The sequence below is a fragment of the Canis lupus genome, chromosome 11, assembly GCF_048164855.1.
Source record: "Canis lupus baileyi chromosome 11, mCanLup2.hap1, whole genome shotgun sequence".
In the NCBI taxonomy this organism is placed as follows: domain Eukaryota; kingdom Metazoa; phylum Chordata; class Mammalia; order Carnivora; family Canidae; genus Canis; species Canis lupus.
The window spans coordinates 59,438,390-59,461,826 of record NC_132848.1 but is presented as its reverse complement, the minus strand read 5'-3'; the positions used below and the strand labels follow the sequence as shown (position 1 = coordinate 59,461,826).

The window sequence follows — 23,437 nt, the reverse complement described above, 5'->3', positions numbered from 1 at the left end:
GTGTCCTCATATAATCTCCATAAAAAAAAGAATGTCAAAAAAAAAAAAAAAAAGAATGTCAATGACCAGTAGTCTTCTACATTAGAGCCACTTAGGTGTAAAAAAACACAGAGAGTATCTCTCAAGTGGAAAGTTTAGTTCTGTGGTTTATGGACACCTACATTCAGCAGTAAATAGGACCAAACTTCAGAAACAAAGACAAAGTTTTACATGAAATCTGAATTCCTGGGGTGCCTGGGTGGCTCTGCCAGTTGAGCATTCAACTCTTGGTTTCTATTCAGGTCATGATCTCATGGGTTATGGAATCCAGACCCACATTGGGCTCCATGCTCAGCGAGAAATCGGCTTGAAGATTTTCTCCCTCTGCTCCTCCCCCTATTCTCTGTCTCTCTCAAATAAATAAACAAACCTTTAAAAATATATATATGAATTCCTCTAACCTCCCTGTCATTCAGCCTGTAACTCAATTCTTCCACAGTCAACTGTATAATTTTCAAATCAGTATTTCCTTCAATGAATCCTTTCTTCTAGCCAAAATGATCTTCTTATGGTACCATGAACATGTGGTATATATTCCTATCTCTCTGCCTCTAATTAAGCCATTGCCCCCCCACCTAGAATGTTATCATTCCTCCTCCCTCTCTCCTAGATCCCATACCTCCATCTACCAACTCAAATGCCAGTTCCTCTATGATGATTTCTTGGCCAGTGATTTCTCTCTCCTCTGACCTCCCTTAGCATTAACTGTTTATTTATCTATTTAATACTCATACCAGTGCATGACCATCCTCATATAATTATATAATTTTTTATTTATGTGTGTTTTGCCCTCCCAAACAATTTTCTAGTCACCTGTGGGCTGCTTCTACTCGAGTGGCTGCCATCCTGCAAATTCAACAAACTTACTACCAAGGCCTATAGTCTTCTTATTCTTCTATTACCAGCACCTTTATTTTTACATTTCAGCTAGATTCAAAACCTTAGACTCACTTTTGAGTTTCCTTCCTCTATTATACTTCCCATGTTAAATCAGGGCCTGTAAATTCTAGCATTGCTATATCTCTTATAACCAACCACTTGTCTTTCCCATTTCCAATGCCAACACCCTTGCCTTTATTTCCTCACCTGGACTGTTTAAAAAGATTTCCACTGTCTTCTCTGTCTCCAGTTTCTCCATCTTCAATCCAATTCAAACACCTCAATCAGATTAATCTTCCTACATGCAGCTCTGAATCACATTACTATTCTGAGAGAATACCTTCAATGGCATCTTTACCAAATAAAGCATAAATTCCTCAGTCTGGCATGAACTAGGCATAGTGTCAAGGATGCTGTGGTGTGCCATCCACATTCCCCTTCAGTACCAAAGCATTCATTTCCCTAGATGCTAGCAGTGCTGGCTTCTGACAGGTCATAATTTAATTCTTCCCCAGAAATTGCCATTGACCAAAAGGAACTATTTGGCCCAAGGTTTGTTTCTCCCCAAAGTCAGACCATGTTTAATAAGTGATTACTATGGGAATACAAAGGCCCAGCCTCCTTGTCTCAATTCAGGACAATTTTGTATAGTTATGCTTCTACATGCCATGTGGGATTAGCTGAGGGCCCTGTTGGAACTTCATTTCAACTCAACTTGTTCCTCTACCTTTCCCTAACTCCTTCACAAGGGTTGACCCTACAAGCATTTCCCAATAAACTTCCTGCACTGGAATCTTTATTTCAGAATTTATGTTCAAGGAACCCAACCTAAGACACCTAGCCATCTCTCTTTTATATCTTTCACACCTGTCTTTTCTATATCTTACATTACAGTCAAACTGAGTGATCTGCCATTCACCAATACATAATACCTAACACATCACCACTTATTCATCCAAAAAATATCTACTAAATATCTAAAATATTTCAGATTCTATAAGAGGTATTGACTGATGTTAAGAGATATAGGCAAGTAAACAAGCCATTACAATCAGTGTGAACAGTGATTTCCCAGCTGAGACCACAGAAATAGCAAGAAAGAAGAATGTGATAGATAGGAAACAGTATACACAAGGTCTGAGAGATAAAAAAATAAAAAATAAAAATAAAAAATAAAACCTCACCTGGTGAGTCAGTGAACTGCAAGTGCACTTCAAAATGGCTGAAGCTCAGGGAGCTTGAGTGGTGGTGACAAGAGAAGAGGCAAGAGAGGTCAGCCAGACCAGGACAAAAAAAGCAAGTAGCCTTATTTAAGAACCTGGATACCATCCTTATGGCAAATTGAAGCTATTAAAGGGCTTCAAGGGTAAAAAAAAAAATCACAATGACCATATTTATGCCTTAGAAAGATGTATCTGGCAACACTGTACAGAAAGAATTAGCTGGGGGAGAAATTAAACGTAGATGCTATGTCAGTCATCCAAGCAAAAGATGATGGTGAGCTGACCCAAGGAGGTGGCAGTGGAGATGGAGAGCCCTGGGCAGATTCAGGAAATATTAATAAATTACAATATAAAGGGTATGATGGTTAATCATATAGAGAGTAATAGGGAGGAATCAAGAATTTACCATGTTTCTGACTTAAATGGCTGGATGTACATTATCCACTGAGACAGGAAACACTGAAGGAAGCAGAAGTGGGGAAAAAGATGGTGAGCTCGGTTTTGGCCATGCTAGACATAAGGTATTTGACTAAAAGTTGGATATGTGGGTGTGCATAGCAGGTATATAGGTCTGACCTTTAAGAGAGAAACCTGACTAGAGGTACAGGCCTGGTATCGTGAGCATCTCTGTGGTTATAGAGGTGAGACTGAAAAGAGCAATTGGAATAGCAGGAGAAAATCCAGTAAAATATGGTGTCACAGAAGCCAAGAGAACCCTTCAAGATGAAGCAAGTGGTCAAAGGCATCAAATATTAGTCACACCAAATAAAATAAAGACCAAAAACAGTGTCCACTGATTAGAAACATCTCTGTGCCTTTGCTCAAACTATTCCAACAACCAAAGAGCATAGAAATGTTTTCCATTTTTTGAGGATCAGCTCAAATTGCCTCACATTTGCATAGTGATTTACTGAACATCATCACATGTTACCTCATTTATTGACTAAGATTTTAAGAGTTAAAACTATCTTTTATGTATCTTGACTTCTTCCTCATTAAAATGTGGTTGCTGTAGGTTCAGGAAAGGAGTCAAACTTGCAGAGAAATTTTCACTGCAGAGAACCTATGGATGGGATGAGCTGGTCCATGGGTTGGAACCATTGCTTGTCCCTATTGGGAAAATGGAACAGTGAAGCCCTTGTCCATGTAGGATGAGTCATGAAGATATGCCCTTGAATGTTAGAAAGGAATATGAGACAGTCTTCACCCTTATACTCAAACTTAGTGAACGAAATGATGATGACAAAGCCATCCTACGTTTTCACTGTGATGTTAACCTCTTGGACATTTTAAAGCTAGATCTGGAGGAAAATGCCCACATCTAGACCCCGACTGACACTCACCCCAGAGAGAGGCCACCAGTAACCACTGATAAGCAGGCATTCATCCTCTGACTGTTTTTTATGGAGTGTAAACATCTAAAAACAGAAAGCTTATTTGAATAGGTACAACTGCCAACTTCACTTACCCCTTCATATTTAATGAGCCTATTTTGTTTTATGGGTGCTTCAAAATTGCTGACAGAGAAGAGCAGCTATGAATGGAAAACATGAAGCAACTTGCTGAGCCCTCATTGTGAGCTGGATGGCTTGCCTCATCGTGCCCTCACAGACCAACATTTCCATGATTCCCTTAATTCTCTTCAAATGAAAAGAGAAGAATTCTTACTCTCCTCCACAGTGTTAACATGTAAGAGTATTTTTTTTTACATGAAAGAGTATTTCAAGGCAGCCTGAGGGAGATGCAGGCACCAACATAGTAACAGTTCAAGTAGTAATAAGTGGTACATTTTTTGGAGACATTCAGCCCAGACTTCCAAAGTTCACTGCACAGCTACAGGGCCAGGCATCAATCTGCCCTTCCCCTATGGCTACCTAAGCAACATTCCTCTTAGGTTCTCAAGAGGCCCTGGCATTTAGAACATTAGCAAATATTGACTCAACGCCCAGAAGAGTAGCTTGAAAATGGTGGGTCCTTGATAGTGGTGACACTCAACAACTGTAACAAATAGTCCTTTAAGCCACAGATTTTTATAAATGGAGAGAAGACAGAGTAGTAAAGATGAAAGTTAAAGATTAAAAATTTCCAGCAGCTTCTATATGGAATATGTTACCTAAAGAAACTTCGGCTCAGGCAAACAGCCTGTCCTTTGCTGTCCTGCCCACTACAACCTTGTGGTGTACTCAATAAACTTCTAAAAAAAAAAAGAAAGAAAGAAAGAAAGAAAGAAAGAAAGAAAGAAAGAAAGAAAGAAAAAGAAAGAAGAAAGAAAGAAAGAAAGAAAGAAAAAGAAAAAAGAATCTTCAGCACAGTAAGAGGTTAGTAAATGCCTATTAACATTAAGCACTGATGGGACGCCTGGGTGGCTCAGTGGTTGAGCGTCTGCCTTAGGCCCAGGGCGTGATCCCGGAATCCCGGGTTAAAGTCCCACATCAGGCTTCCTGCATGGAGCTTGCTCCTCTCTCTGCCTCTCTCTCTCTCTCTCTGTCTCATGAATAAATAAATAAAATATTAAAAGAAAAAAGCACCGAAGGATTTAGGTGATACTCTCTAACGTATCATTTTGTCATTTAGTACTGCTTCCATATTAATATTCATACAATATCTTATACTGTGGTTTCCACTGACAAACCTGAGTGGGTTAAAAACAGATGATATACTCTACCTTGGCCCATCTTATAAGTGTCCAAGGATGTAAAGCATAATTAAAATGATGTGTAAGGAGAGCACTTCAGACAAGAGAAGAGTATTACAGACCTGAAGCTTAGGAAGGAAATTGTGGAAGTAGTCCACAGCCTGCATTTAACATGGCTGAAAAAAATTTTTTAAACAAGCTAAGACATGAGAAAGTGCTTTACCAAGGTCACATAGTTCTAAATACCTTCTCATAATTAGTTTTACTGTCTGTATGTTCCTGCTGTTTTAATACCTGCAATATTAGATTCCTTTCGCAATATAATAGTATGCTATTTTTTTAATCTTAGTGACTGACCACACACACACACACACACACACACACACACAGAGGCCACAGCTTCTGAAACTCTTTCATGAAGATCAAATAAACATAGAAAATGATTTAGGTAGCAAAGAACATTCTCCAAACACTAACTATATATTAAATTCAGAAGAAGGATATTTGTAATAGGTGAGAAAATTCTCTCCCGTAACTAGTAATAATGACAACAACAGCAACAGGTAAGATTTTTAGATGCATTGATTTAATAATAATAACAAATAGAATTTTTTAAGATTTTATTTATTTATTCGAGAGAGGCAGAGAGAGAAGCAGGCTCCATGCAGGGAGCCCGATGTAGGACTCGATCTCAGGATTCCAGGATCATGCCCTGGGCTGAAGGCAAGAGCTAAACTGCTAAGCCACCCAGGCTGCCCACCCCCTTTTTTTTTAAACAAGTAGAATTTTTTAGATGCAGTAACACATCTAAACTTGACAACAGTCTTATAAAGTAGGACTATTATGATCCCCATTATAGAAGTGAAGAAGCCAGGGCTGGAAGAGTTTAAGTAATTTTCACAATTGTTCACAAGTCCTATAGCTAATAACTGAGAAAGCAAGAATTTCTAAGCCTAAACTGTCAGGGTCCAGAGCCTCCCCTCTTAACCATTATGCGACTGACTAGGTTTAATATACACAATCATAAACATAAATATACACATGCATGAAATTGATTTGCAAATGATTGCCCAGAGCTTAAAAAAGAGTTTCATTCTATATACAAAATTTAGATTTTTTTTAAAGATTTTTATTTATTAATTTGATAGAGAGAGAAAATGAGCAGGGAGGAGAGGCAGCGAGAGAGGGAGAAGCAGACTCCCCACTAAGAAAGGATCTCAGCATGGGGCTCCATCCCAGGACCCTAAGATCAGGACCTCAGCTAAAGGCAGATGTTTAACAGACTGAGCTACTCAGGTGGCCCTAAGTTTTTCTTCTTTTTATAGTGTGTCTTGGAACTGTTGATCTAAAACAGTAGAATAATTCAACACTTACAATTCTGATGCTGCCTTTTCCACATTTCATCAGATAATTTTTATAACAAATTAATGTAAGATGCATCCAGTTTAAGAACTATAGCTATGCACTTAGTTTAACATTTTTCAAGAACTTTAATTTTTTCTCTAGAAGATTGCTCTTTTTTAAATAAAGATTTTATGTATTTATTCATAAGAAACACAGAAAGAGAGAGAGAGAGAGGCAGAGACACGGGCAGAGGGAGAAGCAGGCTCCATGCAGGAAGCCCAATGTGGGACTCGATCCCAGGACTCTAGAATCACACTCTGGGCCAAAGGCAGACACTCAACCGCTGAGCCACCCAGGAATCCCAAAGATTTCTCTTTTTGATGAAACATTTATCATCTGTACTTTTTGGTCTTCACTCATCACTTTTTCCAGTTAGTTCTCATAACTTATCAGTAGAAATTATACTTGGTTTGGGAACAACCCAGGAAGATTATAAATGGGGTATTTTCCTTTAAGGGTAAATGAAAAATTCCAAGAATTATGACACATTTTACCAGTGGGGAATTAACTATAACTTCAGGTGAGCACTTTTTAAAATAGAATCTGATTTTTTTTAATGATCAAGATAAGCAATGGCTTATTGCTTAAGCCATTATATTTTTAAGCTGTTCAGAATTTTCTAAACTGTCAAATTATAAATCACTGTCATAAATTACAAATTAAATTCACTATCAACTTACAAAATAATATAATCAAGTAATTATAATTGAGTAGAACTTAAGTGACTGCAAATGAACTAAATAATCAGCAACCATCCCAAACAAGTATCCATATTATTTACAACCAGAAATAAAAGGATTATTTATTGACTAAATGTGAAAGAGCCACCTTTTCTTAGCTCTTCCTTTCCAAGTAGCATATGGACCCCAACAGTTAGTTTTTCACTTATCTTCCAAATAAGATAAAGTAAAAATTTTATTTGAAAAGGATGAAAACTAAGCATACCTATGATGAACAGGATCTCATGTTAAATGCTGATAACATATACCTAAAAATGCAAAAACAGTCCAAAATAATTTTATCCATTTTTTATTTTATCATTTTTACTCTGTGCTGTCTTGACTACATTTTTACGGAGAAAGATATACCAAAGTAATTTAACTAAAGGGGTTAAAGATTTATGTACTGAAAATAACAGAACATCAATGAAAGACATCAAACAAGACACAAACAAATGGAAAGACATCCTGTGTTCATGAATTAGAAAACTTAATGTTGTTAAAATACGTATACTACCCAAAAGTGAGCTACAGATTCAATGCAATCCCTATCAAAATCTATAAGACATTTTTTACAGAAATAGGAAAAAACAATTCTACAATTCAGATGGAACCATAAAAGACCACAAATAGCCAAAAAATCCTGAGAAAGGAGAACAAAGCTGAAAACATTGCATTTTCTGATTATATTTCTTCAAAATATATTTTGAAGCTACAGTAGTCAAAACACAATGGACGGCTATATAGACCAAAAAAAACAGAATAGAGCCCAGACATAAATTCACACACATATAGCCAATTGATCTTTGACAAGGGTGCCAAGAATACACAATGTGAAAAGGATAGTCTCTTCAACAAATGGTGTTAAGAAAACTGGATATCCATATGCAAACTGGATCATATCAGCTTAAACATAAGACCTAAAACTGTAAAACTCCCCAAAGGAAGCATAAAGGAATAGCTTCATGGCATTGGTATTGGCAATTATCTCACGAATATAACACCAAAAGTATAGGCAACAAAAACAAAAATAAACAAGTAAGACTCACTACATCAAACTAAAGCCTTCTGCACAGCAAAAGAGATAATCAACAAACTGAAAAGGCAACGTACGGAGTGGAAGAAAATATTTGCAAAACATGTATCTGATAAGGGATTAATCTCCAAAATAAAGAACTCCTACAACTCAATAACAACAAAAAAAACCTAATAATTTGATTTCAAAAAAGGGCTAAGGACTTGACTTAAAATTTCTTCAAAGAAGGCATACATATGGCCAACAGGTGTATGAAAAAATGTTTATCATCATTAATCATCAGGGAAATGCAAATCAAAACCATAATGAAATATCACCTTATACCTGTCAGAATCACTATTATGAAAAAAGAAACAAGCAAACAAAAGAAGTGTTGGAGAGGATACATAAAAATTGGAACTTTTTAACACCGTTGGTGTGAATGCAAAATAGTGCAGCTGCTACAGAAAATACAATGGAGGTTACTCAAAAAATCAAAAATATTAAAAAAAAAATTTTAATCAAAAATAGAACTACCATATGATTCAGCAATGCCACTTCTGAGTTTACATCCAAAAAAATTAAAATTAGGATTTCAAAGAGGTATTAGCACTCCCATATTTATTGCAGCACTATTCGCAATAGCTAAGAAGTAGAAACAAATTCTTTATTTGCCATTGACAAATAAATGGATTATTTTAAATGTGGTATACAATGGAATACTATTCAGTCTTAAGAAAAAAAAAAGAAATTCTGTAATATTTGACAATATAGATGGACCTTGAGGATATGGTGCTAAGCGATATAAGCCAGACACAAAAAGACAAATACTACATGATTCTACTTATATGAGATATATAAATGAGTCAAATTCATGAAATCAAAGCCAGGAATGATGGTTACCAGAGGGTAGGGAAAGGGAGAATAGGTTATTAATCAACAAACATAAAATTTCAGTTAAGTAAGATGAATAAGCTCTAGATATCTGCTGTACAATATCGTGTCTATATTCAACAATAATGTACACTTAAACTTTATTAAGTATATACATCTCTTGTTAAGTGTCCTGGCCACAATGAAATTATTATGCTATTATTATGCCATTATTCCATGAAGAGATACTCATGGGATTGGTGTATCAGGTACACTCCTTTTGTGCATTTAACTTCTCTAACTTAAAATGATACTCAATCCCATGAGTATCTCTTCATGGAATAATGGCATCCTTGCTTACTATAACATACAGATAAATATTTTTGACATGTAGGTCTGATCAGTTCTCCCCATAAAGCATCATCCTACCCCCAAAGCATTTCAATGACTTCCCACCGTTTTTAGAATTAAAGACCAAATCATCTATAACATGGCCTTTGAGCCTCTGAATGATGTGGCCCCTGCTGCCCATCCTTGTGTTGTCCCCCCTCCACCACTGTTACCCCCCCTCACTCTACTCCCACTGCACTAGCCCCCTCTCTGTTCCTCCTGTCACAGTATTCTGGCACTGACCCTAAGGAACTGCTCACTCTACTCTCGAACAACCTTCTCTTCTTCCTTTAGGCCTTTTCCCATCTCACAAATATGTCAAACTCACCTATTTTATGCTCCAATAGTTCCATATCCTCCCTTTTGTTTTTTTAGCATTTATTACTGACACCATTTTAAGTATATTTGTGTGATTATGTGATTACTGCCTGTCTCCCCCCACCCCCCCGCAACGCTGCCCAGCCTCTATATACTGCATGAAAGTGGGAACTTTATGTCTGGCTTTACTCACCATGGTTCACCACTGAGTAACAGTACACCTGGAAAAGAGTAGGTGAACTATGAAACAAATATTATTTTGCCTCAACAAAATAAATAGATTTGAATTTACACTCGCCTCTTGTGACATAGAACTTTGCAGTCTTCCTTTTTAGTAACTCCCATATTGAGCAAGTTTCCATATAGGCAGCAGCTTTTTTACCACAGAGATCTCAACACAGGAATCCAAAGGAGGGCATGGAATGCTACCTGTATCAATGACCTCCAGTTCTCCTGAGAGGATTTAAAATTACCAACAGGTTGGGAGAACCAAAGTGTACCAGAGAAAGACCTGTTAACTGCATTAGGAGTTTATCCTTCTACAGTTAGTCTGCCTTGTGAGTTAATCCCTTTCAGATAATATAAGGATTTTGGACTATGGACTATCTAACAATATTGTGATTTGATTTTTTTTTTTTTTTTTTTTTTTTTGCCTCTCTAAAAAGAGGCAAATTTTTTGTGGCTTGGAAATTTTTTTGTCTGTTTATTTTTTAGCTTAGCAGAACTTAACTTTAAACTATCATTTTAAGTTAGAGAAGTTAAATGCACAAAAGGAGTGTACCTGATACACCAATCCCATGAGTATCTCTTCATGGAATAATGGCATCGCAAGAGTGAAATGGGCCTAAGATCCTAACACATCCCTTTTCATGCTTGCAACTCCAAGTCATTCCATGCCTCTCACTGGTGTGTTCCCTGGAGCCAGGGCAATCTGTTCCACATAGTGTAAGGGGATTTGGAGCAGAATTTCATGAAATTTCTGTGATGAAAGAGCAAAGAAAGTTGTGTCTCTCCACAAAGATCTAGAGAAGTAGGAAGGGGTGGTACAGAAAATGGAGGACATGTGGGAATAGGAGTTGGGGAATGAATAACAGGAAAAGGAAGAACTAGAGAAAATAGTGAAAATGAAAAAACAATAAAAACCCAATTCTGGAAACATGCACAAATTGAGATAGCCCAGGATATGAGTCAGATGAGGCTTGCAAAAAAAAAAAAAGAAAGAAAGAAAGAAAAAGAAAAAGAAAAAGGAAGACAACCAAAACCAAAGAAAAATAAGAAAAATTAGAATGGCTTTGCTGTTTTTGTTATTGTTCTCTTACAAACAGAAGCTTATAGTTACTAATCAAGGCAAAAATTAGAGTTGTTATACTGTATGTCTGGGGCTAAGTTTTTTGAGGTACAGTAGTACAAGGATATATGCAAATCAGATAAAAAGATTCAAGAAGCAAAATAAAGCATACCTTACATTTGTTTTCAAAGAAACCACATTGGGCAACTAAGTATATTCCTTCCATAATACTTAGTTTTCCCTTCTCTTCACCAGCTTCCTCACAGTGTGTTTACCCACACACCTTGATGTTAGTGGCACATAAATCAAAACTTTCATAAAAGTCAGAAATAAAAAATATATGAGCACAGGAGGTTCCTGATATTGGCAAGACTCCCACCCACATATAGTCCTGGGCCTGCTCCACTAACATTTAGAAACCAGTTTGTTCTTGGTTCAGTAACGGGGAGGGTGCTACTAGCCTCAGTTTATATGTACTCATGTACTCCCTGTAAGGAGCAAGATGTCTCCAACAGATTACTTCAGAATGGTCATATGAGATACTGCAGCAAGGTGTATAAAGTCTTCCACCAATTTGCAACCAGGCAGTGACTGAAGTATCAGAATATTTGGAAAATCTGGCTCAATATATCTGTGACCAACAGCAGTGTAAGGAAAGCATGTATCATTGCATGGGTGTGACATCTGTAGTAGGAAAACCATCTCTTAGCACAAGAAACTTGTATACTATATAGGACACTCTGCACCTGAGAAAGACCTAATGCTCATCAACAATAAAGCAAATAAAAGTTAACTCCAAAAAATAAATTAAAACTCTTTGATAGGGACAAGCTCCAGATCATATAGACTCATCTTAGCCGAAAAAAAATGTCAAAAAGGAGGCACAGTAACTCCCTTTCTGCCAAAGACTAACTCCCTGGGAGGGGCTCCCAGAGCAGTCTTCAAGTCTGTTGACTTGTTTTTTCAAGCCCTTAATGTAACTTGCAGCTACGTTGGTTTGTTTTGTTGTTGTGACATGGTCTCCATAGATGTGCATTGAAATTGTGCCCAGCTGCACTGAAGCCAAGAACCATGCAATCTGGAGGTTGTGCAAGCAAGATTACAAGGCTCCAAGGTATCCAGTGCCTGGGCTGCTCATCTCTTCCGCTTACCTCGAAGCTTGGCTTGTCCAGCTGGGGCAACGAACACTGCATTGGGACCAGATTCAAATGCTTTAAGATAGTGACTACATTTGCAGAGAAGAAATAGAGCCTTATCTTGACATAAGGGCTTTATTTGCATGTCTAGGGAATGGTCAGTAACCACCAGGACCTGTTTAAGTGCCTGATTATTTTTAGTTACCCCTTTTATTTCTGTATGTTGCCCAGTTTGGCCATTTGTACTCCTCTCAGGAGTCTATTACCCTCATGTTTTTCTTCATCTCCTGTCTCTCTCAAGAAATAACTTATCAGGGATGCCTGGGTGGCTCAGTGGTTGAGCATCTGCCTTTGGCTCAGGTCATGATCCTGGGGTCCTGGGATCAAGCCCCACAACAGGATCCCCGAGGGGAGCCTGCTTCTCCCTCTACCTATGTTTCTGCCTCTGTGTGTGTGTGTGTGTCTCTTGTGAATAAATAAATAAAATCTTGGAAAAAAAAAAAGAAAAGAAATAACTTGATCAGTTCATTCACATGATACTTAGTAAATAAAAAATACAGGACATCCAGTTAAATTTGAATTTCGGATAAACCACAAATACTTTTCTAGTATAATTATATCCTATACAACATTTGGAACCTACTTATACTAAAATTATACTTACACCAAAATTATCCATTGTTTATTTGAAATTCAAATTTAACTGCTTGTCCTGTTTTTTTATCTACCACCTCTATGCTAAAGAGTAAGTGACTTGTGATATCTTTACTTCTCTGAAGGTTATTGACTTAATATTAACTTTGGGTCAAAGTCCCAGAGCTTAACCCAGTTAATAATTAGGATATTTTTAGCAACAAACTAGAAGAAAGATATAAGACATATGGTAAGCAGTCACTTATTATGCCTAGCCATGAAGAGTTATCTTTTTCGAAATTGGAAAAGATCATAATCCAGAGACAGAAAGCATAGCTTGATTCTTAAGGCTACTTAAGAATTTGATTTAGTTCAAATCAGACAATATGATTATTTATGTTAATTGGTGCTCTACTCTTCTATGATTTCAAAGCTATAAGCCTCTCCCCCAAAATATCTATTCCTATAGGATATAGGAATAGAATATAGGAATATTCCTATTCCTTGTGTAGCTAGAGAGACAAGTGGTATTCATTGGGTATTCTAGGCCTCAGTTCACACTCCATCCACAAAAACTTTTTACATGTCATGTCTATTGACAAAACCAAGTATGAAATATATACTCAAGTCCTCAGGAAACCTATAATTAGGGTCAGGAAATAAAGACGACTTGTGAAAAGAATGGTAATCAGAGCAAATAGGGAGGAGAAAGGAGTAAAAGAAAAAAGCAAATTAACTCGATCTAAAAAAATGTAAATAAGGAGTGAAGAGGACACCTGAACCAACCCAATTACCTAGACTAGGTGGTTGCCTGGTGGTGTGAGTTAAGGATCTCTAAGAAGAACCCTAGAGATGAGCTCATTTAACATCTACTCCGACTTCCTTCGGGAATGCCCTACTGTGTATTACAAAGGCTGGTAAACTAAAAACTGCTTTCTGCTTTTTTCCACGACTTCCTTGTAACTAGAGTTCTGGGTAAAAGGTTGACTCCATAATCAGATTCACTTTCAGAACATGAATGGAAACTGAGTGAAACAAGAGAGAGACTGGACATGAAGCATCATTCTGCTCCTGCAGATGGAGTGTTAACTCCCCAGTGAAGCAGAAATGGCTTTCGACCACAGCATCTCCATTTGATGGGCAGCATCCAGATCAAGGCAAGCACAGCGGTTCCTTTGATGGCTCAGTTGTGGTACGGCTTTGGGATTCATTTCTGGAAGCCCATCAGCCTAGAGTCTGTTTCTTCAGCCCGCAGACCGGTTCTGTAGAACACTGAATACCCTGTCATTAACACATTTCAGTTTAAACTAGCTAGAGGGGGATCTGTTCTCTGCAACTGAACACTAACTGATACAAGCTGCTGCTCCAAAAATATCCTTTTCACTAGTCTAACGGTTCTCAACTGGTGATAATTCTGTCCCCCGCCTAGAGGATACGTGGCAATGGTTGGAGACATTTTGGTTATAACAACTAGAAGGCATAGATACTATTGGCACCTAGTGGTTAGAGGTCAGAGATGCTGCTAAACATCCAGCAATGCACAGGGCAGACACCTGCAACAAAGACCTATCTAGTCCAAAATGTCACTAATGCTGAGATTGAGAAACCCTTCCCTAGCTCAGAATTCCATTTGAAAATCTGTCATTAAAAAGACAATAGCTGGGGCTCCTGGGTGGTTCAGTCAGTCAAGCATCTGACTCTTGGTTTTCACTCAGGTCATGATCTCATGGTCCTGGGATGGAGCCCCACGTTGGGTTCTTAGCTTAGGAAGAATCTCCTTGAGAGAGAATCTCTCTCCCTCTCCTTGTACCCCTCTCCCTGCTTATGCTCTCTCTCTCTGTCTCTAAAATAAATAAATAAAATCTTTTTTTAAAGGCAACGTTTGCAATGTTTAAAAAGTACCATTTTCACAGTTCAAATAGCCCTCAAAAAATTATAGGTAAACTTTTACTCTCATACAACATAGTATTAAAAACAATATTCTCTTTATTCTATTATTTTCACATTTTAATATTTCTGAAAGTATGTCATACCCTAAAATTAAGCTGTCCTTTTAATGTGGTGATATTTTTTCTTGTTCTTTTTTCTTTTAATAAAAAAGCTGTTAACAAATCTATGGTATATGTCAGAACTTAACATGTCACTTCTATTGACAAAGCCATGTATGAAATATGTCTTTAGAAAACCTAAGTTAGGGTCACGGAAAAAGAAGACTTGTGAAAAGAATAGAATGGTAAAGAGAAAATAGAGAGGAGAATGGAGTAAAAGAAATAAGAAAATTAACTCGATCTAAAAAATGTGTACACAAAGTTATAAGGATATCTGGGCTGACCCCAATTATCTAGAATAGGTGGTTGCCTAGTGGAGTTCTTGCCTAGTTCCTGAAATCAAGGAACTAAGGATAATGTAAGCAGGCAACCTTCCTGAGGGCAAGTTTGCCAAATTGACATGGAGGAGAAATGCTGACAGTGGGCAAGGGGTACTGTAGTCTCAACCTCAAGCTGCACAGTAGAATCACCACAATGCTTTTCATTGGTTTGGGTGTAAGGCCCAGACATTAGTGTTTTTTCAGTGCTGCTTGCAACCAGAGTCAAGAACCACTAATGTAGGGGCATTTCAGTGGCTCAGTCGGTTAAGTGTCTAACTCTTGGTTTTGGTTTATGTCATGATCTCAGGATTGTGAGATCAAGCACTGCATTGGGCTCCATGCTCAGTGGGGAGTCTGCTTTAGATTCTCTCTCTCTCTTTCTGCCCCTTTCCCTGCTCGTGGGTTCTCTCTCTCTCTCTCTCTCTCTCCAAAATAAATAAATAAAATCTTTTTTTAAAAAAGAACCACTAACTAAAAGCATCTTGAAAAATTTGGACCCCTAAAGACAGAGAAAAGGGAGGGAAAGGAGTGCCACTGTGAAAAAAGATGAACAAAAGTGATGGCACATAACCAGATACATCACAGAACTTTACTGTTTTTTGTTTAAGATTTTATTTATTGGGATCCCTGGGTGGTGCAGCGGTTTAGCGCCTGCCTTTGGCCCAGGGCGCGATCCTGGAGACCCGGGATCGAATCCCACGTCGGGCTCCCGGTGCATGGAGCCTGCTTCTCCCTCTGCCTGTCTCTGCCTCTCTCTCTCTCTCTCTCTCTCTCTCTCTCTCTGTGACTATCATAAATAAATAAAAACAAAATTAAAAAAAAAGATTTTATTTATTTATTCATGAGAGACACAAGAGAGAAGCAGAGACACAGGCAGAAGGAGAAGCAGGCTCCATGCAAGGAGCCTCACGTGGGACTCGATCCAGGGTCTCCAGGATCAGGCCCTGGGCTGAAGGTGGCACTAAACTGCTGAGCCACCCGGGCTGCCTGAAACTTACTGTTCTGCCCAGGACTAGACCTAGCTACTATTGCCAGGCAATTTGCTAACACCTTAGGCCTATAGCTCTTTAGTAACTTCCACAAGCTCTCTGCTCCCCCCCAACCACCACCACCAAAAAAATCACAACTGGAGAATTTAACTAATAATAGATCCTGACAAGAAAAAGGAATATTCTTAGTTACTCCAAATTTAGCACATATTCAGAAGCAAAATGTATCTTATAAATACATTTTCTTTACCTTGTAAACATCTCATTCTCCTACAAAGTCTAGCTCCCATCTTGAATGAAGAGGTGCTCAGTAAAGATTGGCTAAAGTGAATTAAATCCACTCCCTAAAAGTGCGACTGACTGAAAATACATGGAGAAAAGATATAAGACCCTTTAAAAAGGAGAGCAACACTTCAAGAGCAAATAGTAAGGAAAGACAAAGGAATTAGCTCATTCCAACTAGTTCCTGCCTCCACTAGTGAGAAGAGATCTACACTGGTCCAAATAAATGTTGCTTCTGAAATTTGCTACCACTGCCAGCCTAACATCCCTACTATTTCTTTGCTAACTTTTCAAAGTCAAAATTGACACAATAAATTCTACTGTATCCCCAATTGCCTCAAGACACAGAGTATAGACTTGGAAAGCCAGATATTGGATAAGATCCGGAAGCCATGCCATTACATCCAAAGGGTGTGTTTAGGTGACATGTAGATATTGTAGAGGGATTAGTTTCAAGCAGTAGAGTCTGAAAACCTCATCTATCTTTTTAGAAACAATCACTCTCATCATTCCAGCAGAGTCAGTTTTTCCTTGCTTTACATTTATTTATTCAGAGACTTCTAAATATATGCCGGTCTGTTGAAACAGCCTCTGGGCCCAAGTACAATAAAAACATTAATTAAAATACATGGTTAGAAACACCCAGCAGTGAGCCTGGAACAGCATCAAATGAGCTCTGCCATTTACGTGTCAGTCATAGAAGATAAAGCCACCTCAAGGTGACCTGTACCAACCGCCACCACCCTCCTCCCTGCTTCCCTATAGATACCTGACCAGCTGATGTTGAAGTGGCCACATCCAATTATTGCATTTCTACTAACCCCTGATTTGGCACAGTCTCTACCAGCTTCTCCTTTCATTCTGCAATGAGCTAATGAGAAATTCACAGAATTCTCAAATTTGGCAGAGATCTGGGCATGGGAACCTTACATAACTGTTGGGCTTTGGCAGGGCAGGACCTGAAGAGCTGAGTGCCCTCTTCAGAAATGCGCCCTGCATTTTGTGGGCAGTGGAACTCTCTCCCTGAGACCTTCAGTCCATCCTTGGTTGTGACTGTGAGCACTCCTGAATGAAGAAGCAGCAGCCGAAATAACATAGAATACACAATGGAAGAGTCAAAAGGACTACCATGCGGGGGGGTAGCATGGATTTCAGACAGTCTATACTATCAAATTTGGGGAGGACCCATCTACAAAATGGGTTCTAAACCTTCACTCCTATGTGACATAGAAGATTCCCTAAATTCCAAATTTGTTTACACAGCTATTAGGCATGAAAATTTTGAATCTAACACAGGCCTATTAAGAAGATCTTGCTAAAATAAGTCAACCAGAGAAAGACAATTATCATATGGTTTCACTCATATGTGGAATATAAGAAACAGCACAGAGGATTATAGGAGAGCGGAGGGAAAACTGAATGGGAAGTCATGGGAGAGGGAGACAAACCATGAGGAACTCTGAACTATAGGAAATGAATTGAGAGTTGCTCCAGGGGAGGGGGGTGATGGGGTAATTGAGTAGTGGGCATTAAGGAGGGCAGGTGATGTATGAGCACTGGGTGTTATATGCAACTGATGAATTATTGAACTTTATATCTGAAACTAATGATGTACTATATGTTGGCTAATTGAATTTATTTTTTTATTTTTTTAAAGATTTTATTTATTTATTTATTTATTTATTTATTTATTCATTCATTCATTCATGAGAGACACAGAGAGAGAGGCAGAGACACAGACAGAGGGAGAAGCAGGCTCCATGAGGGGAGCCCGACATGGGACTCAATTCCAGGTCTCCAGGATCACACCCTGGGCCGAAGGCAGCGCTAAACCGCTGAGCCTCCCGGGCTGCCCGGATAATTGAATTTAAATTAAAAAAAGATCTTGCTTCTGTATGCAGACATGTTCTGTCAAGGGTACATATCCAGTGAGGGATGCCATGAATGGGCAATACAACTTTCTTTAAAACTTCTACCCTTTTCTCAAAGGTTTGCAAGTAAAATAAAAGCAAAAGATCTTGGCTTACTTCTTTTATGTATGATTTTCCCACAAATCTCTCATCTTAGAAAAACAAGAAAAGAAATTTGAAAGAAAACAATAGAAGGTCAATGCTAGGTAGGAATAGTATTTTAAAAGTGACAAGAACGTATTTGTTGTTCCACTGTATTCTGTATTATTCATTTCTCTTTTTTTTTTCTTTAATGACAAACGTGTCCATATCTTTTTACAAAGAGGTTACCACCAAAGAAGATAAAAATGCCTTTTATCATGCATCTGGTCCAAATTATATCTCTGGAATCCCTTTTTCAATTAGCCATGGTGTTTTTCACAATTTTGCAATTTCATCATGTACCGCCTGCTACTATATTCTAAAGTGCCAGGCTGGTACCTAAAAGGAAAAATAACATTTTCCTTCACTTTTAACCCACATTCTGACTTCTCATGCTGAATTCAATCCCTAGCTAATTAGTTCAAGAGCAAGCAACTTTAACCAAGATTTGGTATTACTTTCCTGTTTCTGAGAGCTGGGCTTTCCCCGAATGTAGCTCTCTTGTTACCCTTTGCATTTTAAATAAGCCATTTTGGAGCATGGCTCTTGTTTTTTTCTTTAATATATGCGCCCCTTGGGGCTGCACTGAAGCTTGTAATGGCTCTCTGCCGGCAGTCAGGGCAACAGAATGTCTACAAGATCCGGCTTTGTCCTACAGTTGGCATCCATTGTGCAGCCCCAGCTGAATAAGGAGATTGCAAGTCAATTTTCTCACAAATTCAGAGTCCCTGGTATCCTAACATAGAGTCCTGAGTCTCGCTTAGGTTCCTCTATTTTGTTTGTTTTAAATATGCAGTAACATTTCCCTTTATTGTCAGTTCCTGGAGTAAAGTATTCCACAGAAGTCAACTTTTCAAGTAACTGAAGACTTGTTAATGTAAAGGTTTGGTGCAAACTCTTTTTAAGACGTTAAGTAGTTCTCTTGGGTCTCAAACAAGTTATGCTAAATGTACTTGACTTTTTCCTGATGATAGAGGGTCATCTTTAAACTATCCATTATAAAACAATAACAGATACATAGAATTATTTGCCCCTATATTAAATAGGCCACTATGTTTTCTTGGTTACTTTGGCAAATGTTTATGTTTTTATTTCTCTGTCTTTCCATACATCAAACTTTCAGTGTTCACTTTGCACTGATGTTCACAGTCAGCCCCTAGAAGCAGACTTTGGGTTTATTGCTTCCAGCTTGCAGATGACTGGAAACCCAAACAAGTTTGTTGACACAACATCTATGTTAAAAGTAAATTAGTTCTGGATGGTATTCTGAATCCTAGCCCTCTCATATAAATGCATAAACATCAGTGTATGAATGTGTAGCATCTATTCCGGTTGCTCAAAGTCCTTTGAGCTCTTCATCAGCTCTTCATCTATATCTCACAGCAGAGAGATTGCTTGTCCTTGGGTATTGCAAAGCCAAGCTCAGCGGTCAGCAATCAATTTGTTCACTCTCAAGAGTTCTTTTTCCCTCCTATTCTTGTCTTCTCTTTGTCTCTCTGATTTCTGCTTTGGGCCATGTCAGTAAGTATTAAATTATCCAGTATAAGGAAAGAAATCATAAAGGACAAAACATTTTAAGCCATACAAATTGAACTCTGATTTTTTTTGTGGAGGGTAGCAGAAGTTATGGGGGTTGGTGGGAGAAAAATGAAAGTACATCGAAAAGAAAGATTTTACTTTTTAAATTTGTCTCTCAGCAAAATGGAAGCAAAAAAGTTGGCTGTACTCACAAAGGCACCTAACACTCATATGTGGCCATCTCCCCCATTTATAAAACCCCAACTTTTTTGACTAAATTCCCAACAGCTGTTTGAAATGCCTGTCCAAGATGACCCACGCAAAGCTGACTTGGAATGTAAAAAGAGCCCACACCAAAAAAAAAAAAAAAAAAAAAAGATAAAAGCTATTATTCAACACCATGCTATGTGATGCTGGCACTGGTTGGGGATAGGGTGACCAACTCATCCTGGTTTGCCAAGGACTATCCTGGTTTTGAAACCCAAAATCCCATTTCTAGAGAACCTTCTCAGTCTGAGGCAAATTGGGACATTTGGTCACCCTAGTAGGGGATGATCCCTCAAAACTTTCTCATGTTTTTCCCTCAGTGGTCAGTTTTACTTTTAGAGCAAATTTTTTTTTATTTTTACGTCTAGCATTTCCAACAATTCAAAAATTCCTTCTCCTTCTCTCCTTCTGCCCAATCCATATAATTCTTCCTTTTTTTTATTTTATTAAGACTTTATTTATTTAAAAAGAGATAGCAAGGGGAGGGGCAGAGGGAGAGGAAGAGAATCCCAAGCAGACTCTGTGCTGAGCAAGGAGCCTACATGGGGCTTGATCCCATGGCTCCACGATCACAACCTGAGTCCAAACCTAGAGTCGGACACTTTACCAACTGAGCTACCCAGGTGTCCCATGGATAATTCTTTCTTAGTGACATTTCTACCATCAATCTCTTTTCTTATTGCCACCAATTTGGACTTTATCCCCTGATCCTGGGCTACTGCAAAACTTCCATAAAGTCTCCCAATCTTTACTCCAGTGTGCATGACCCTCTCAGATTAATTTTTTCAAAGTTCTGTTTTGCACAAGGTTCAGTTGAAGTCCTTTCTCCTCTCTGGCAGGAGGGTAAACATGACCAAGGTGGGAGAAAGGAATATCAGGAAGTGTCAGCTGCTCAGCACTGGTAGTAGTGTTGTGGATCCAATTTAGGCTGTCACCTTCCAGAAGCTGCTAAGGAACAAAATTAAGCCACCCTGCAAAGGGAAGAGACAGGCAAAACACAGAAGTCAATAATCCCAAAAAGGTGGTCTGCGTCAAGCCAAGAAAGCCTAGCCACAGACACAAAACCCCAGTGTCCATGTGGATATCCAAAAGCTAGGGTGTGCTTGTAGCACACCAGAAGCAAAAGGGTCATGCAGAACACATCCCTAGGAGAACAGACTTTGCCCCACAGTTCAAGGCAGGACAGGCTACATGAGAAATAAAGGGGGATTTCAGTTGCAGGAACTGCCTGTCCTGGACTTTCTGCAATTATCAGGTTCTAATTTGGAAAGTGGCTAATGTTTTAATGTATGCATCCCTTAAATGCAAAGATTACATCTTATCATTCTCTGTATTCCCCACACCTAGCACAATATTTAGTCAATAAATATTTGATTTAAATAATAATAAAATGCTCTCCAATGTTCTAAAGCCATATGCATAGGAAACATGAGAAGGTTGCAGAGTCTCCACTTCTTTTCAGGAAGTCTGGAAGTCATCTGCCTGGTTGGAGTTTAAGATGCACTAATCAGCAAGTTCAGAGTGGACACAAATCCTCCCTTTTCTCTTTTTAAAGCTTCAGAGCAAAGCATCAACTCTCCTACTTCCTTTTTTATCTTGATTTAAAACCTAAGCACAAGGAAAAAATAACACAATAAAACCTTTCACCAAGACTACAAAAATAACTCCATCCCAAAATATCCTCATCTTTTCATGCTATAGTGTTCATTAGTACTTGAAATTCAAACAGAGGGAATGAAAAGTTGATCTAGTTCAGTTTCTCAACTTGAGAGTTTTCAGCATACATGCTGAAACACTTCTCAAGCAAATGTTGTGGTGTGCTCATGCTGAGAATCCCTTTAAAATAGTCAAGTCATAAAAAGAGTTTCTGAGAATATATTTTTCATCCAAAAGCATTTTTGGAAAAAAAGATCCAATTTAAGATAAAGAACTATTGTGTTAACTTTATAAATGTAATCACCTTTCTTTTTTCACTGATTTATGAAGTCCCTTGAATAAACAGGGGGAAAAAAGTGATAGTTAAGATTTATAAATAATGTACTATTAGAAATGCCTCAAATGTAAGCCTTGTTCTAAGTGCCAAAGTAAATACCTGCCAACTATAAAAGGGGGCTACTGTATTTTGTGTTCTGTCAAAAAAGAAGTCAGGTGTAATTTTGGACAGTTGCTGGAGAAAATTTAAAAAAGAAGTCTTCAAAATGAATCTCTGATAAGAATCTGCATGACTTATGTATGTTGGAAATATTATTCACCTAAAGAAGGTGACTGCCCTAAACTTCCTAAATCGTCTAAGCCATGATTTCTCAATCTTAGCACTCTTGACATTTTGGACGATCATTCCAAATTCTCCAATAGGAAAAGTAAAAGTCGAAGTTGAAAAGACATGAGTTAAATCCTAGTGGCATTGGTCTTAGATATGTGACTTTGGTTCCATTTACTCCGTTGTACTCTATAGAATGAGTTCAAAAATCCTACCTCAAAGGACAATTAACATAATCATGTAATATAAAGAACATATAGTAAGAAAAACAAACTAGGTCTCTTGAACTGTCTCTCCAAGAAAAATGGAATTCTAACCACAAGTGTAGTATCTACCCAAATTAACTTTTCTCTTTGAAATAAGAAAGAAAAAAAATCTCAAATCAGTGCAGACCTAAAGTGTCAACAAAGTCCCACATCAACAATAATGCAAAACAAAAAAGTAATAAAGGGGTTAATATCCAAAATTTCTAAAGAATTTATATAACCAAATATCCCAAAATATAAATAATGCAATTAAAAATGGGCAGAAGACATGAACAGACATTTCTCCGAAGAAGAGATAGATTGCTCAACATCACTTATCATCAGGGAAATCAAAACCCAAATGAGATCTCACCTCACACCTGTCAGAATGGCTAAAATCAGAAAGCCAGAAACAAGTGTTGGCAAAGATGTATAAGAAAAGGAACCCTCGTGCACTGTTGGTGGGAGGTAAACTGGTGCAGCCACTGTGGAAGACAGTATAGAGGTTCCTCAAAAAATTAAAAATAGAATTACTGTATAATCTAATAATTGTACTATTGGGTATTTCCCCAAAGAAAATGAAAACACTAATTTGAAATGCTACATGCAGCTCCATGTTTACTGCAGCATTATTTACAATCGCCAAATTATGGAAGCAACCAAGTGTCCATCAATAGATGAATGGATAAAAAGGAGGACATACAGAGGAGATACACACACACACACACACACACACACACACTGGAAAAATATATATATATATGGGGTATATGGAATTTATACAGAAAGAATATATATATTCTATACATATATATGGAATATATAGAGAGGAGATATATATATAAGCTTATATATTCCATCCGTCATATTATATATATTCCATATGCATATATATATATATATTA

The 23,437-nt window shown here is 37.9% G+C and overlaps 1 long non-coding RNA gene across 2 annotated transcripts in view; it reads right to left on the bottom strand.

Annotated features, from left to right (window-relative positions):
* LOC140600265 (uncharacterized) overlaps nt 1–23,437 on the bottom strand; it is a 90,063-nt gene that overhangs the window by 13,838 nt on the left and 52,788 nt on the right. The gene's annotated exons all lie outside the window — the stretch shown is intronic.